This window comes from Crotalus tigris, unplaced genomic scaffold (genome assembly GCF_016545835.1).
Source record: "Crotalus tigris isolate CLP2741 ecotype Arizona unplaced genomic scaffold, ASM1654583v1 scf7180000017624.2573661763:2888555, whole genome shotgun sequence".
Lineage (NCBI taxonomy): Eukaryota > Metazoa > Chordata > Lepidosauria > Squamata > Viperidae > Crotalus > Crotalus tigris.
In genome coordinates, this window is record NW_024096519.1 from 1527496 (window position 1) to 1545848 (window position 18353).

At 38.5% G+C, this 18353-nt stretch overlaps 1 long non-coding RNA gene across 1 annotated transcript in view; it reads right to left on the reverse strand.

Annotated features, from left to right (window-relative positions):
* LOC120303256 overlaps positions 1-16491 on the reverse strand; it is a 178454-nt gene extending 161963 nt beyond the window's left edge. Inside the window, exons 1-2 of the long non-coding RNA XR_005555389.1 lie at positions 15877-16491; positions 8790-8834 (exon numbers count right to left, since the gene is read on the reverse strand). This is a non-coding gene — a long non-coding RNA (uncharacterized LOC120303256). The remainder of the gene's footprint in view (positions 1-8789; positions 8835-15876) is intronic.
* Between the last annotated feature and the right edge of the window lie 1862 nt (positions 16492-18353).

The following is an 18353-nucleotide window of genomic DNA, read 5'->3' on the forward strand; positions in this document are numbered from 1 at the left end:
GTTTGGCCCTAGATTTTATGGCAGATCAAAACTGTTAAACGAAAGAATTTAATTATTAATTTTATACAAGTAGAATTATTGAATTGGAAGGGATCATTTGGACAAATGTGTCCAACTTTCAATTCTTTGCAGAAAAAAACAAATAAAACAGCACAATCACTATCTAGCCTCTGTCTGAATACACACACACTGATGGGCAGTAATTAGTTATTTGGGTAATTGATTCTATCACTGAACTGCTGTTACTCTTAGAAACTTAGAATCTCTCCCTCTAACTTGAATTTCATGACCTGTATTCCATAAAAAATGGCACTTCCCTTCCATTGGGTTGTATCTTTGCAGATACAACAAGCTTTATTACAGCAACAATCCTATTTCTTTTTACAATATAATACATAAAGCATTAGTGATTCACAGAACTAAAAAGAATTAATACTTCAATATTTAGGAAGTTAAAAACAAGAATTTTAAATCCATGCATAGCAAAATTAAGAACAGAAGTAAAACATTTATTAAAACAAAAGTGTGGAACAAATTAGAAAGTTGGAATTGTATCTAAAATGTCAGTTTAATGAAGGTCATGAACTGTAAACCAATATTCTTTCTGATTTTTTAGAGTGGTTGAATAGATATTGTTACAACAGCACACCTACTTCTTCTACAGTGCATATGTTTATGCAAATTTCTTATTTCAGCAGAACTTAAAAATGCAAGTCCTAAAATATCAAATCATCTTATGCATTCACAGTAAAAACAATAAGGGGTTTAAACATTTACTTAAGGCAGGAGTAGGCAACCCAAAACACTCAAAGAGCCACTTGGACCCGTTTCCCACCAAAAACAAAACACAGGGAGCCGCAAAACCCTTTTGATATCTAAAATGAAGATAACACTGCATATATCCTTTTTTACCTTTATTATAGGTGTGTGTGTGTGTGTGTGTGTGTGTGTATACACATACATACATGCATACACACATACATACATACAAACACACACATACATTAAAAATAAAAGTATGGGAATATCCATACTATTAAAACAATGATCACCAAGAGAATGCTTTAAGAGAATAAAATTACATACACACACAGGTAAAAAAAGGATATATGCAGTGTTATCTTCATTTTAGATGTCAAAAGGGTCTGTCTGTCTCTCTCCCTCCCTCTCTATCTGCCCTTGGTCTGCCACTCCTCTTCCCCCACTCTCTTTCTTTCTCTCTCTCTTTCCTCTCTCTCTCTCTCTCTCTCGCTCCCTCTCTCTCTCTCTTTCTCCCCCCCCATCTGCTGCTCACCTGGCAAGCTTCAAGCTATTGTCCAACAAGCTCAGGAGTAAGCAACCTCGTCTCTTTTATGACTCATGAACTTCAACTCCCAGAATTCCTGAGTCAGCCTAGCTGGGCTAGCTAGCTCTCTCCTGCCCTTCCTGCTTCCTGCTTCCTGCAGAGACGCAGGAAAGGGAGGAGCTCCGCCCAGTAAGCTTTTCAGCTCCTTGGAGAACACTGTGAGTGCACTCTCTTTTACACACACAGAGAGAGAGAGAGAAAGAGAGAGAGGGAGAGGGAGGGGCAGGGAAGCGCAATTTATTTATTTATTTATGAGACTTATATACCGCTTTAAGTGCAAGCACTCTCTAAGCGGTGTACACCAGTAAACAATGTATATATATATTTACATTGCCCCCAACAATCTGGGTCCTCATTTTACCTACCTCAGAAGGATGGAAGGCTGAGTCAACCTTGAGCCGGTGAGATTTGAACCGCTGACCTGCTGAACACAGTCAGCTAAAGTGGCCTGCAGTACTGCACTCTAACTGCTGCGCCACCTCGGCTCATTGTCTCTCTCTGTCTCTGTCTCTCTCTGTCTCTTTCTCTCTCTGCAAAGGCAGAGGAGCCTGGGAGCCACAGGGGAAGGCTCAAAGAGCCGCATGCAGCTCTGGAGCCGCAGGTTGCCGACCTGTGACTTAAGGGAAGGGCATGCTTATATTCCAAGGGAGAAAATTCAGTTCTGAAAAAAGGAATATGCTCTGTCTTCATAACAAGAAACATCATTATGAACTAGACTTTAGGTTGATTTTTTAATGTTATCTAATTAAAAACCTTTCCTTAAAGCAAGCATTTTCATATTTTACTTCACATGTAATCACTAGTGAACAAAATATAAAAAAGAGCAAATTATAAAATGTCATTTTAAATACTTACATATGCCGAGGCCATTTGTGTAACCCATATCAGGATACAAGTATAATGAGCTTTTGTAGTGCGTATTTCATCTTTTTTTGTCATCAGAATTTCTATGTGAAGCTCATATGTACTCATAAATTAATGGACTATAATAGATAATTGAAAGAACGTAAAGGTAAAGGTTTCCCCTGTCCAGTCATGTCTGACTCTAAAGGGCAGTGCTCATCCTCATTTTTTAGCCAAAGGAGTCATCATTGTCTGAAGACATTTCTGTGGTCATGAGACCAATATTACTATACACTGAGGTGTATGCAATGCTGTTACCTTCCCACTGAAGTGGAATCTATTTATCTACTCACATTTGCATGCTTTCAAACTGCTAGGTGGGCAGGAGTTGGGGCAGTGCTCAGGTCTTGAATTCCAGATCATGTCTCCATTGCCCCGAGAGAAACACAAGGTCGAGTGTGTGACCACCCCTATGAGTTGGGTCCTGAATTACCTGGGTCAGGTCCATGGTTGCCATGGAAGCCATGAACTCCTGCGCCGCTTCTGAGCAATCGCCGAGTGATGGCAGATTAAAGTCCCCCAGTACTATAAGTCTGGGGAACTCCACCGCCAACCCGGCTACTGACTCCAGCAACGCAGGCAGGGCTGTTGCAATGCAGCTGGGAGGTAGGTACGTCAGCAGCAAGCCCAACTGAACCCGTGAACCCAACTTAAGTAGGAGGGACTCACACCCAACAACCTCCGGAGCAGGAATCCCACGAGGGCTCAAGGACTTCCGAGCAATGACTGCCACTCCCCCACCCCTGCCCTGATGTCGAGGCTGATGAAGCACCACAAACCCGTCCGGGCACATCTCCGAGAGGGAAACACCCCCCTCAGGGCCCAGCCAGGTTTCGGTTATACATGCCAGGTCCGCCCCACTGTCCAATATTAAATCACGGACAAGGGGGGCTTTGCTGACAACGGACCTGGTATTAAGCAACAGCAGCCTGCAATCAGGGCCCTATACTCCCCTGTCACCAGTACTACAGGATGAGCCTTTTGAGGGGCCGGAACAAGGAATCGCTCTAACATAGCGAGTCCTCGTTCCCCAAAGATGGCCTGCCCTTCGGCTCCCGCCATATCTGCCCATCCCAGTCATGACTGGGATGCTCCGACCTTCTCCCCTCCCCGGAATACCTCCACCCTCACCAGCCTTCTCCCTTCCTGACCGGACTCACTTTCCATACAAACCAAGCCCAAGGGTAAGTCCTGCCCCCCCTACTTTTGCTATTGCACTCAGCAGAGGGGGTACCAGGCTCCACCCCCGACTCCACCATTCTCATACCCCAAACACTCAATACACATTCACACTCAATTTATATACATAAAAAGTAAAAAATTTCCGCATTCATACACCCTAAATACAATAATAAATTTATATATAACAGGGCCACCATTCATCTACATGCATACTCACACCCACAGCAAACATTCTCTAAAAAAATAGTATTGCCCCTCTGTGTCCCAGGCTGGTCCAATGTGGCCGGCTAGATGATCATTAAGTACTTGTCTTGGGGCAGACCGTACTTGGCCTTATGCTCCTCAAAGAGCTGGGTCAACTTCTCCAAGTTGTTACTGGCCGTCACCGCAACGACGGCAATTGCTGCCAAGGCAACGGGCGAAGTCACGCGGGGGACCCAGATCACTGGAGAAGGCCCCGCCGCGGAACCTGAGGAAAACGACAAGGCGGCGGCGGCGATGATAGCAGAGAAGGAAAAGGAAGCCACACACGGGGCAGCGAAGGTTGGCTGAGCTTTTCTCCTTCCCACCATTATTTTTGAAATGTATCACAAAACAAAATTTACAAGTAGTCCTTGACTTGCAACAGTTCATTTAGTGACTGTTCAAAATTACAAAGGAACTGAAAAAAGTAACTTATGATCATTTTTCACAGTTACAACCATTGCAACATTCCCATGGTCTCATGATCAAAATTCAGACACTTGGCAACTGACTCATATTTATGACAATTACAGTATTCTGGGGTCATTTTGCCACCTTCTGACGAGCAAAGTCAATAGGGAAGCTGTAATTCCATGATTTTCTATATGGCAGACACTTCACGGTCTATACTAACCATAAGCCTCTGTTGGGGTTGTTTACTACAAACAAACAAACAAACTCCCCATATCATTTCCCCTAGAATGCTGAGATGGTCCATCTTTCTGTCAGCCTATGACTTTTCATTGGTTCACAAACGTGGCAAGGAAATGGGCCACGCTGATGGCCTTAGTAGATTATCTTTACAAATGGTAGAGGCTGCCCCTGCCATCAACATTCTTTCCATTCAGGCATTGCCTGAGTCTCCCTTAAATGCCAGTGATGTGGCTGCTGAATCAGCCACGGATCTCACACTCACTCGTGTATTGTCCTGGGTTTTGTCTGGATGGCCTGAGAGTTGTCCAGGTACCGAGTTTCAGAGTTTCTGGCTCAAGAAGCATGAGTTATCCACTTTTCAGGGTTGTCTGTTGTGGGGCAGCAGAGTTGTTATTCCTTCCTCAATGAGGCCTAGGGTCTTGGCTTCCCTTCATGAGGGTCATCCTGGAATTGTCAGGATGAAGGCGCTTGCGCGTAGCCATTTATGGTGGCCAGGGTTAGACAGGGAAATAGAGGCTCAAGGGCATGGATGCCACTTGTGTCAACGCTCACGCCCTGAAATCCCTCAGGCTCCTGTGCATAGATGGGAGGAGACACAGTCACCTTGGTCTAGGGTGCATGTAGATTACGCTGGGCCCGTTCAGGGTCAATTCTTCTTGGTCCTTGTTGACAGCCATTCAAAGTGGCTTGAGGTTGTACCTGTCTCTTCCACCACTGCTGCCAAGACCATTCAAGTACTGAGAGGGATTTTTGCTGCACATGGGCTCCCAGATGTCTGATTTCTGACAATGGTCCTCAATTCACTTCTTTCGAGTTTCAGGCTTTCTTGCAGGCCAACATAATTCGTCATGCCACCTTTGCACCATTCCACTCTTCCACCAACGGTATGGCTGAGCGGATGGTCTGCATCACCAAGAGTGCTTTGAAGAAACTGACCTACGGGGACTGGCACCACAGGTTGGCAGACTTTCTTCTTGCTTACCACATCACACCTTCAACTTCCACTGGGAAGAGCCCAGCTGAACTTCATTGGGGGCGCAAACTGATCACCAAACTTGACAGGTTGCACCCTGACAGACTGCCTCCTAAGATCACCCAACCCAGGGCACCGCGGTGTCTGCAAGTGGGTGCCCCAGTATGGACCCGGAACTATGGGCCCAGTCACTTGTGGGTTCCTGCCGTAGTATGCAAGGTCACTCGTCCATTGTCCTACAAGGTCTCCTTGGATGACGGTCGTGTCCTTCGGCGGCATATCGATCAGCTGCGTACGAGACTGGACTTACCTTCTGCAACTCCTGGGCTTTCTCCAGGGTGGAGGGGGACCACAAAGGGAAGGGTGTTGGCAGCAGCCGGGGCCAAACGGAGAGGCCGAAGAAGGCCTGTTCCAGGGTTCCGCAAGTGTTCCAAACAGGAATTCAGGGGAACAAGAAATAATACAGGCACCAGTGCCTACTCCAGCCAGGGAGTCACCCAGGGGGCATACTCATCATTCACAACTACCATTCAGTACTCCAGTCAGGGAGAATAACTGGGAGCATCCAAATAACCCAAACATTGTAAGACAACTGGCACACAACCAGTCAAGCTGGCCCAGTACTGCTACTGCTTCCAAAAGGAAGTCTTCACACAGGGAGGTAGTCAGAGAGGCAAATCCTGATTCTGGCACCTCCGGCATAGAATGGGGGGCAACTGAGTATTGGGGCACTGCAGAAACCCCAGACAATCCCGTTACGGGGCTTGGGAGTGAAGGGATGCGTTCCCTTGATAGGCCCATTGTGGACTTGGAGAGTTCTACAGAAATGCCAAACATTGGCAGGCATAGAGAGGGGCAGGTCAACCAGGTTCAGTGGGGAGCTAAGTCCTGGTCTGATGAGCCCGGTGGGCAAGGAAGCAGACCAGGCAACAGGACACAGTTCATGGGGACCACCAGGGTTTAAAAGAGGGGGCAACTCCACTCCATCCTCTGCACAAGAGGAAGCAGGGGATTCTCAGAACCTGAGGAGGTCACAGAGAGTAAAAAGATCTCACAAGTACCTTGAGGACTTTGTAACCCTGCTGTCAAAGCAAGGAAAGTGAGAGGGTGCCTGCTGTTATTGGAAAACTGGGAGTGTGAGTATTGGGCAATTAATTCCAAAACAATAGCCTGGTACCATTCTGTGGTGTGGCTAGTGAACAGCTGCAACAGATGTGCAGGTTCTTGGGTTGGCACACCACGCTCATGTTGAGGTCGCGTTTAACTACCTATATAGTTAATAAGTCTCAACTGGGGGGGAAGGGGTGTTGTGTCCTGAGCCTGCAAAGGCAGGCTCGGGACGTTGCAATGGTCCCGGGCAGTTGCAAGCTGCCTGGGACCAGACTGAGTGGCGCTGGCTTCGCGCGCATGCGCGAGGCGTGGAAGCATGCCAGAATGTTACCTTTTTGCCCGGAGATTCTATTAAAGGAGTCAGAGAGACCTGCGAGCCTCAGAGCTGTGACGGAGCGAGAACTACTGAAATAAAAGGCTGTTGGAATTACAGAGTGTGCTGTATTCATTCGCCGTTGACTCGAGGACTCAACACAAGCCAGGTTTATTTAACAATTATGCTAGAATTTTAAAATGGGAAAAATTCACTTAACAATTGTCTCACTTAGCAACAGAAATTTTGAGTTCAATTGTAGTTGTAATTTGAGGACTACTTGTATATCAAGCCTACTTCTAAATACTCTGAGCAAATGTAGGCTCCTATTTTAAACTTAAATATGGTACGATTATAGACTTATAAATAATGGGATTTGCTGCTGCTTCCTTACTACTTATCATATCACTTAAAAATAAAACATCATGATTTTATATCTCATTTCAAAATATTTATTAGAGTCATCTACAGTAAAAAATAATTATGTGAGCATTTGCAACTATCAACAGATCTAGCCATCTTGATCAAATTATAAGAAAAATGAAACTGTAGCTAAAATAATCAAATCCTGTTTCCTCCAACTGGCCATGACTGCTGAATATTGATATCAAACCTGATTGCTGATACAGTCTTTATTTGCATTGTCTGGAGTTTAGCTTCACAATGTTACAATTATATTATAATATTGGCTATAAAAGTAAAAAAATGAAGTTGCATCTAGTTGAAAAGAGGATATTTCTCATTATTAGAAATCTTTTGCTATTTTTCTGGGAGGGTTTCTTTAATTACTTTAATCCTTTTATTGTTAGAATGTAAGTTAAACTACCCATTGGAATGAAAGAGCATATAAACCCCAGTAAATAAATATATACATTCAGGCTAGAATAACCTGTCATTTTGGGCTACTTTAGTACTCACAGGAAAAGTTTTTAAGACTGAGCCTCTGCAACAGCTAATACACTGACTCTGGTGCGATTCAGCCGGTTCGCACTAGTTCGGCAGCACTAGCTAATTTCTTGTTCTCTGGGCCCAGAATGGACTTCCGGAAATGGCATCCACACAGAAAACCGGTTGTTCACATATTTGAATCCCACCACTGCAGCGACAGCTAGCTAAGCAGGTGGGTAATAAATAAAAAAATAAACTTTTCACTTTCACTTTTGGCAATAGAAAACAAGGTTCTTATCAGATTTATTGAAAGAGAAAAGACATTAGTTTTAAAAAATATTACTAGTTGCATATTTTATTTTGCTAGCAATTGTTTGTTGGTTGGGAAGATGGTAAATCGTTTTCCTGATAAAGGAAGATTTTGTAAATATTCCAAGCTAGCAATATTCTCAAACCATTGTCAACTTTTTAAGCTGCAAACACCTATAACAATAAAGCTAATTCAGTTAGACTGATTGCAATGAAACAAATTAAGTACCGTAAATGCCGGCGTATAAGGCGACTTCCGCAAGCGCTGAAATCGGCGCCAAAGACAGGGGTCGTCTTATACGCCGAGTCGTCTTATACGCCGGAAATACTGATAGTTTCCGGTGTATAAGACGACGTTCTAAGAATGCGGCCCGGCTATAAAGACGGGGGTCGTCTTATACGCCGGGTCGCCTTGTACGCCGGCATATACGGTAGATTCTAAAGTGCTGATGGAATATTAATTCCACAATAATTATAATAATAACAACAACACAGAAACACCACTGGCATTGACAAAATTATCATCAATCAATTGCAAAAGGCAGTTTAACTCAGAATAGCTTACATTCTGCAACAATACCTTTAACCCCCATGAAACATCCACATTTGCCAATCCCAGGTCCTTGGAAAAGACTCAATACGTGGTTTAAAAATGCCAAATGCAGTTTGAACAATTGTCTGACTATGTGACAAACTATAATAATAATTATGGGGAGCCAGTTTGGTCTAGTGGTAAAGGCATCAGGACTAGAAAGCAGAAAACCATGAGTTCAAATCTTGTCTTAGCCATGGAGGCCAGTTAGGCAAGTTTGGTCAATCTCTATCTTAGGCCAACCTATTCTTGTAAGTAGAGGTAACAAAAAACTTACTTTTTGTACTCCAGCCTTTCCTTTCTCCTTTCACTTTTTTTCCTCCTAATAATGCATAGAAAAAATAGGTATGATTGCAGTTTATAGGACAATAAGAAATAACATGAAAACACATTTAGTAGTATGAAGGCACACATTACAGGAATAGATTATGCTGACAATGTCTCTTGTTAAAGCAGGTGGTACTTTTACCTGATCCTAAGTTTTCACAGGCTGAGAGCGTATGTTCTAGAATGATTTAACTATTTTATTTTAATTTGTCAAAGTAAATGGCCACCCATCTTACCCAAAGTGACTATGAGTGATTATTGAGTTAATTAAAAAGTTAATTAAAAAGAGTTTTTTCTTTTTACGAACCTGTAATCCCTTTTATCAGGATGGAGTCATGACGACTGAATGAAGCTGAATGCTTACTGTTAAATTAAAAAGAGTAAATAAAGAAAAAAATAGAAAAAGATAAAAGAAAAAGTACTAGAAAATTTCTAATTTGAGATTAGACTATTATGCATAAGATCTGTCAAATGTTTTCAAATGTAAATGTTTATGCATTAAACTATATTATTACTATTTTTAGAATTTGTACATAAGCATACTACTGCATATAGACACAGTAACAGTATGCGTATTTAACTGGCATTTTTTACATAACAGGTTTGACAGGTCTTTTTCCTAAGGAGTTCAAAATCTAAAAATAGACTCAGGGAAAAATAAATGAACAAAGGGAACATGGGCTAAACTTTGTACAGAACATTGCTGGAGATCATTAGATCCAGAAAGACTCAGTAATTGACCCAAGTTAACATTGAACCTACAATTACATTCTTAAATATAACTTAAGCAAAATAAAATAATTTTGCTTAAGTTACAATAAGGTAACTTTGGTCCAGTCTCTCTCTTAAGCCAACTCACCTCATAGTATCATTGTGGGGAAAATAATATTTATTTAATATGTAATACACAAACTGATTTTACATATCTACTATAATAAATTGTGCTTATTTTAATCATATAGTTAAAGCTCATCTTTTACATTTAAATCTCAGTGCTTACAAAAACATCTATATTATATAAAACATTTCTCTTATATATTCTAATATAATCAGTATGCAATCTAGAAATACTTAAATAACAGTTTACTTACTTAAATTACAAAATATAGATTATAGACAATTAAACACTATTAATGATATAATATATACATTAGAATGATTTATATGTGTATGAATGCCCCACCAATAGTTTTTCAAATGCAGTTTAAAAACAATTGGTGGGACATTCATACAGATATAAATTGGATATTTTCTACACAATTAATGCATTATATAAATAATATTATTTTTCTTTTCAAATATTTTACACTTCTGCCTTAAAGTTATTTTTTTTGAAAGCAAAGTCTAAAATTAACAGCTTTACCTCCTAGGGATGTAATTAACATTTTCTCCTTTTTTGTACATTTAACAGAATGCACAGCATGTATTATATAACTTTCGCACATTGGGTTAGGTATATTAAATCTGGAATACAAAAATAATTCCTATACATAACATTTCATGCAGTCTCAGAAAAATGATGTGACTCTTTTCTATTGTTTTAAATAATAGCATAGTATAGCATAGCACAGTACAGTACATTATAGTATAGTATGAATACTATTTGTACTAGATTTGTTTAGAGCAATACTACAGTCCAACTATTAATGTATCACAGTTCAGTAGCATCAGGATATGGGACAGACTATTTACTAATAAAACTGTAAATTTTTTAACAAATATAATTTAAATCTGATCTTTAGGAAAAAAATTGACAAAGAACTACCTACAAAGTGTGAAGAAATTGGGATTTTAAATTTAAGATCCTAAAGTCAAGTGCTAATTTTGAAATCTGAATATTTGCTGAAGTTTATATATACAAAGTCATTTAAAAATATGGATTTTGAGTAAAATTCTGAAAGTTATTTTCTCCAAATTATTGTAATTCCACTAAGAAAAGGAAGCATAAACTAATGTTTACTCTAGAATTAGTTACTTTCTATTTGCTTTTCTTTGGAAGACACATACTGAGATTTATGTATGCTGGTATCTATTTACCCCATTAAAATACATCAAGAAAATATAATAAATAATTAGTTTAGAAACAAAAGAAATATAATAATATAGTAAATATTTTCTTTGATTAGGTATACATATTAATATTAATCTATGTGGATATAACATATAATTTAAAATTCAATTGTATTTCAAACCAAAAAGTTATTTTAATTAACATATAGCTAGGTATACTTAAAAATAAGTTCTATTGATTGTTCATAGTACAAATCATTTTCAATTTGGAAAAAGTGCAATACATATGCCAACTTTAAATAAACTCCATTAAGTTCAATGACACTTACTCTGTAACCTGCACCCTTATTCTATAACCTGCAACCAAATCCAAGGTTTACTACTGCTTATCTACTCACAATTATTTTTATAACATTTAAAGAAGAAAAAATAATCAGATACACAGTAATGGTAATAGTTTTATGTCATTATTGGGAAGTCAGTGGTATATAGGTATAAGTAAAAATACCTAATGCAAAATTTCTGTAATACTGTAAAAATTGTAAAGGCAAAAAATCTAACTCTATTGCAGTTATCTTTACTATAAAGTATAGATTTTTAATCAATTATTCCAGCAGACATTTATAGCTCAATATAGTAATTAACTAATTATAAAATGTATAGCAAATAGAAGCGGATATCTTACATTTGTTTAAAAAAGGCACAGTGAATTCAAATTTCTTTTAAACAAATAGATATAGGTATAGATACAGATGAAAGAATGAGAGAGATATTATATGGATTCAGATATGTAGATATAGACGTTAACATTTTATATGTCTTATGAAATATTTTGGGTTAAAATTCAGTAACACTGGGTAAAATTTATATATGAGAAGACACAATTTTAGACATACAAAAGACAAAAGGAATACCACTTTTATGCCTGAGTGTTATTAGGAACTCAACAAAACTATGTAATTCTGTCATAATATAAGAACAATATGTAATTCCTCTTACTTAGTTCATAATTTTGTAACACTGAAAAATGTTTTTACTGTTGATGATAATGTGATAGAAAATCTGAGATGACAATTATCAGGTTAAACAGAAGAATACTGATACAGTGTCATATGGACAAGAATCTTGAAGTCTGATAAATAACTTTTAAATTGGTATCTCTAGATTAGGCCTCTACAACATATGGCCTGTGGGCGTTTTTGAAAACTCAACAAATCCACTGCTGTCAAATATTGCCAGTGCCAGGAAGGAACTGCTGCCACCAAGTTTTTTTAGCACCAACCCATTCAATCACCACTAACATTATCAGCTCTATCATTGCCACCATACTGTTACCTGCTACATATCTAATGTGTACACCAGGTATTCCTTTGTTACCTGTAATTATATTTAATGTAGTAACATGGCACTTTTCCCTCTATTAACTGTGCAGATCTGCTGTAGATATTGGCCTTGGATAAAGCAACATGACTTGAGAGATAACAATGATTGACATTTCCATTCTATATATCTATCTCTATGTCTATCTTTTTGTCCATCACTCTAGTGTTGAAGCTGTATTCCCTTTTTTCCCATATCTAAAATTATGTATTCTAAGAGTCTCAGTAGGTTTTCATATATAAATTTTATCTGATGCCATCGAATTTTATCCCAAAATACTTCACCATACACACACACACACACACACACACACACACACACACAGAGATATACATAGGTAGGTAGGTAGGTAGGTAGGTATATATATATATATGTATATATATATATGTATATATATATGTATGTATATGTATGTATATATATGTACGTATATGTATGTATGTATATGTATATATCATCTATATTAATATATCTGTTTAGAATAAATTTTATATCTAGCATATTTTTTCCATATCTAAAGTGTGTCTTTGGAATCTTAATAGGTTTTTATATATAAATTTTATCTAATATTATTGAATTTTTAACCCAATATATTTCATAAGAACTTATATGAAACTTTAAAGAGTTATACATGCTTTATCTCAGAAATTAGGCTCACAAAAGTTCAGAAAAATAAGAAAAATATAATTCTGGAGATTCCATGCATTTGTTAAAGACTCTGGTCAAAAAGCTCAAATGGTAACAAATTGATTTTTTGCTGCAAGAAACTACTATCTCTTTAAAATCTGAAAACTCCTGGGCATTAATTCTAGAAATTACTTGAATGGGTCTTCATTCATTCATAAATCCTATAAAAGGAGAAGCATATTTTTTTAGAAAAATATGCAACAAGTTAGAAAATCAGAAACATAAATTATTTATATTATATAAGAATTTGAAAAGTCATATACATATACATTTATACTATAAATGTAGAATATAGGAATTAGGTCCTAAAGAACCTCACAAGTTATAAATGACTCTTTTATTGCATTTAACTCACATTTCAAACAATTACTATGAATCATATCAACTTAGTGAAGAAACATCATGCATTCTAAGGGGAAAAAAACCTCTTCACTATGATATATTGTTAAAATATGGCCATAGCAAATTTCAGACTCATTTGCACATGTAATATCTGCATCCATTCTATAGTAATCTTTATTAATTATTAACTCCACATAAAAACTGATCTAATCCCAGCTCTGGTTTCTTGAAATATCTTAAACTATAGTTTAACTTAATTTATTATATAAATAAAATTAAAGAATACCTATAATTTGTTTTGTTTAGGTAACATAGCAAGCTTCTATCAATATAAAATGGAAGTAAAGTTTTCTTAATAAGAGGGAAGGAAGAAAGGAAGGAAGGAAGGAAGGAAGGAAGGAAGGAAGGAAGGAAGGAAGGAAGGAAGGAAGGAAGGAAGGACGGAAATTGTGTGGCCCATGACTTCATCTTATGCCACACTGAATTTAGAATCACATCTAAACAAGTCACAGATTAAAATATTATAGTTATAATATCTAGTATGCTATGTTCAAAAATGTTTTGGCGCATCTATTATCCTTCTTTCACTGTTTCCCAAAAAGCAAGTCACAAGAAGCTACTACCAAAATTCTAAGTGATCACTTGTGCAAAACTTTTGAAATGAAGCAAAAAACACATAGAATTAGACAAAAGTCTGCATGCAGTTCTGGGTCATAAGATGTCAACTACAGTATATCATCACCCTACTGGGAATCTGCTGAGTAAAAGATGTCTTCAAGGTGCCTAATATCAACATACTTTATAAATGGACATTTCCAATTCAGGGTGGGCAGCATCTGCTCTCCCTGGGCAGTTCCCAAGCTCTTACTCCTCAGCAAGTAAGTAATGCCTAGGCTGATATTTATCTTAATACTTTTTTACTTTATGTGGTAAATTAAATTAATTAAGTAAAATAATTAAATTACAGTATCATGTGACATTTAATGATGTGAAAATAACAGCATTTTCAAAGAGAATTTCATTCTTGCGATTATCTAGTTTTGTGTAAAAATATGATCTTTTCACCTATTAAGACCACTGAATATTTAGTAAAATAATTTATTTTAGCCATAAAAAGTTTACATACATCTGCCTACCTAACACATTTTAATACTTTAAAATATAAATAGAATCTTCCTTTTTAAGTTTCAAATTTCTAGAACAGATACAGGTTTTCAGTAAAAATAAGATTATTATATTGAGGTACAATAACTTTCTATGATTTTATAAAATCATGTTGGTTTTTTTTAAGTAGGTTTATAGAATTCACTGAATATCAAAACAACCATATTTCTATTATAAAGAATAACTTCTAACCCCTCTAAAATACTTTTTATTTCTTCTCTAAAAGCAAGCTTGCATTGGCTATTTTCTTAGTTTTAGAGCTAGAATTATTAATCCCCATCTATAGAATTTCCTTCAGCACCAAACTCAGCAAATTCATTTTCTTTTCTTCCTATAATGAAAGTATTCAATTTGATAAAACAGGTGAAAATCAGAGGGAATAATGCTTCAGTTTTAATTTTTGGAAATGCCTCCTATGCACTTAAGATAACCCTTATGCTGGCTCACTTGAAAACAAATTCCATTTTGTTTAATGATACTTCCAAGTCCTCTCATGATTGCAGCCTTAATTTTTCAGAAATACAAACTCTGTAATTAATCAAATTAATTATTAATTGGTTAAGCAATTACCCAACTGAAAAAGCCCACCTGAACCACAGTTTTTGGTATCATCACTACATGTGATGTGCACAGCTAAGTTCCTCTACTTGTTTGATACCTTCTATAGTGTGACAACCCAGAGATGCTTATAATTGTCCAGCTCATTTTAACAAGTATATAATTTATCTTCCTACCCATTCTCAGTAGCCCAAATATTTTTTGTGAGCTGGTGGGAGTGGAGATGGTGAATGGATTTCCGACGATGTGTTTAAATAATACCTGGATGTAGGAGAGAGGCGAAAAAGAACCCACACAGACATTTTTCTGGCTAATCTTGTGAAAAGCTGCTAGCTCCGAAAGCGATGCTGAAGCAGCCAAACAGCTTCACTGCCGACCAAACCGGAGCATCATCCTAAACTATGCGAAAGACCACCACAAGGAAATCCCGGGGCAGCCGAACTTCGGGCACCCCCTGCCAAACACGCACGAAGCAGAACCCACTTGGCGATAGGAAGGCGGGAAAGGAAGAGTCTGCATCGCCAGGTGCTTTTTTCGCCCTGATGTACGCCCTACTGAGCTCCATAGGAATGGAGATAAGTCCCCTCGGAGGGCTGAAGGATAAAGAGAGTAAAGCAACATATGGACAAATGGGGAGGATGGAGAGAATGTCCGTCCGTCCATCCGTCTGTCCGTCATCGCTGCTGCTATCCCATCATCTTTGCAGTGTATTATTATTATTATTATTATTATTATTATTATTATTATTATTATTATTATTATTATTATTATTTTGACAAAATCCTCTCTTCCTCCCCATTGGGGACTCGTTTACTTGCACACCTACACCAAACTGCCATCTTCTGGTGGTGCAACCAAGAGGTCTAGGACACGGACGGCGGGGGAAAAAAAGTTACCTCTATCCCGGTTGTGGCGGAAGAAGCTTCCCACGATCTGCTGCCCAGGCGAGCAAGCCGGCGGCCGGGTGAGCGCTGAGTGCAGAGGTGGAACGACCAGCCGATGCTCGCGGTGGGATTGCGAAGGAAGAGATGCGAAGGAAGGGATCCGGAATGGGGCCTCCGCCACGCCACCGCCACGAGGGGCTGAGCTTTACGCTCTCAGCCCTCCGCGGCGATTTGAGGAGGGTTGACTAAAAATAGAAGCGGGGGGGAGGGAGAGAGGGGAGGATCTGCCGCCGATTCCACTTCAGCCCACGCGCCTGGCTCACGCTGCCTCCCGGAGAAGCGAGTGCGGAGGGAAACAGTGCAGGAAGAACAGGTGCAAGGAGGACCGCCAAATTGCCGACCCTACGAACAACAAGGGCAGATTTGGGGAGCGGATGAGGTTCACCCCCCAGCTGTGTATCTGATTTGCATGTATGAAAAATCCGCGGCGGCTCTTTTTGAACACTGCCGCGAGGTGATTTCGGAAGCGAGCATTCAGAGGACTTGCTCCCTTTCCTGTTCGATTCATTGCTGTATTTTTCCAGCCAAGCTCGTGAGCCATCTGCCATCCTTGGTGGACACAGGCAGCTTTCTATGTTCCACATCCTCATAGCAACCCAGTTTTCTAGCACAACAAGCCTTGCTAAAGTGTAAATTAACTACAGAAGATATATTCAAACAACAACCTAGGCTAAACATTGTTAGCTGTTTCTGGTTCAGTGCATCATCAAGTGCAGCTACAATTTGAGTGCAATTTATTATCCATGTTCCGCTATCTCTAGATTAGAGCTTTCTTCTAGATCATACTGGGGTCATGGTTAGAAATTGGACACCTTTGAAGAACATCAGGTAACACATTGCAGCTAGAGCTGTCTTTGAAAATTAACAAATATTAATGCTGGCAAAAAAAAAAAGGCTTCTCCAAAACCTGGAACATTTCCAAAGAGTTTTAAATAACTGATTCATAAAAAATTTAAGCTATGGTTTGTCATAAGCTAAAGTTTATAAATTAGCAAAAACGCTTAAGCAAAAATCAAATTAATTTCAGTGTGCTGTAAGGCCTGTACAATAGTCCTTGACGTATGACCACAACTGAGCCCAAAATTTCATTTGTTAGGACGTTTGTTAAGTGAGTTTTGCCCCATTTTTCGACCTTTCTTGCCACAGTTAAGTGAATTTCTGAGTAATAAGATTGTTAAATGAATCTGGCTTCCCCACTGACTTTGCTTGTCATAAGTTTGGAAAGCTGTTCATGTGATCCTAGGACACTGCAGCTGTCGTAAGTATGAACCAGTTGACTTTTGATCACGTGGCCAGGGAGATGCTGCAATGGTCATAAGTATGAAAAACAGTCATAAGTCACTTTTTTCAGTGCCATTGTAACTTTTGAACAGTCATTAAATGAACTTTTGTAAGTTGAGGACTATCTACACCTACTGAGTTAAACTGTGTCTTTGAGGTGACACGAAATAATTCTTGAAAAAAAAATGCTCTTTCCATTGAAAAACTCTATTCTAATTTGTTTATATCTATTCTGTGACATTGCTGAATAATAACCTGATTTGTCAGGGTGTCGATTGTTATCGACAAGATACTTGGTTTTCTCCATTGGCTTTTCCACTGACTCCTTTTAATGCATCACAATGTGTGTGTGTGTGGGGGGGGGGAATCCACTAATGAGGACTATTTCTGCTACTGAAGAAATAGACAGTTTTAACTTTGGAACTCTTAGACTTATTTGCCCTTCTATATAACCCCTTTTAGCCATTTTCCAGGCTTTAAAAATGAAATAAGTGTACAGAAAGGCATGAGGGTAAAAAGATTATCAGAATGCAGGAAAGAAGATATGCCATGAGTGTGCAGTTATGCACTGAAGGTGCAATGCCCTGGGTCTTGTAGAGCAAGAAAACTGAAGATAACTGAAACCATAAAAATGCTGGGTAACCAAATCATAAATGGAAGAGGGGAAGTGAATAAAATTGTTAAATGTACAGAAATATGGCAAATATGCAACATAATTCAACATCCCTCTGTTACGGAAATTGCAATGAGGAAATGCAATTACATTTAAAATAAAGATACATTTTCGAAAACTCTTATTGGTGATCAATTGATTGATTATATATAAGTCAAACTTGAGTCTTAGTGACCACATATACAGACCTTCTCCAGAATGATCTCTACCCAAGCTAGGCCTTCAGGTCTTCCAAAGGTGCATTTATTGTCCCTATTAATGGGTCTATCACAGGAAAATCACATGTAGAGTAGATATAGTCACATTGTCCAAGGCCTTCATTGCTACTACCAAGCACTGATCTACAGCAATTTCTTGGCTACTGATGTCTTTATTCTAGTAAAGAGGGAAGCTATCCATTGATAACAGTGGAATAGTTCAAAATTTTCTCTGTTTAAGGTGGCAATCAAAAATGACAATATGGTAATAGCATCTA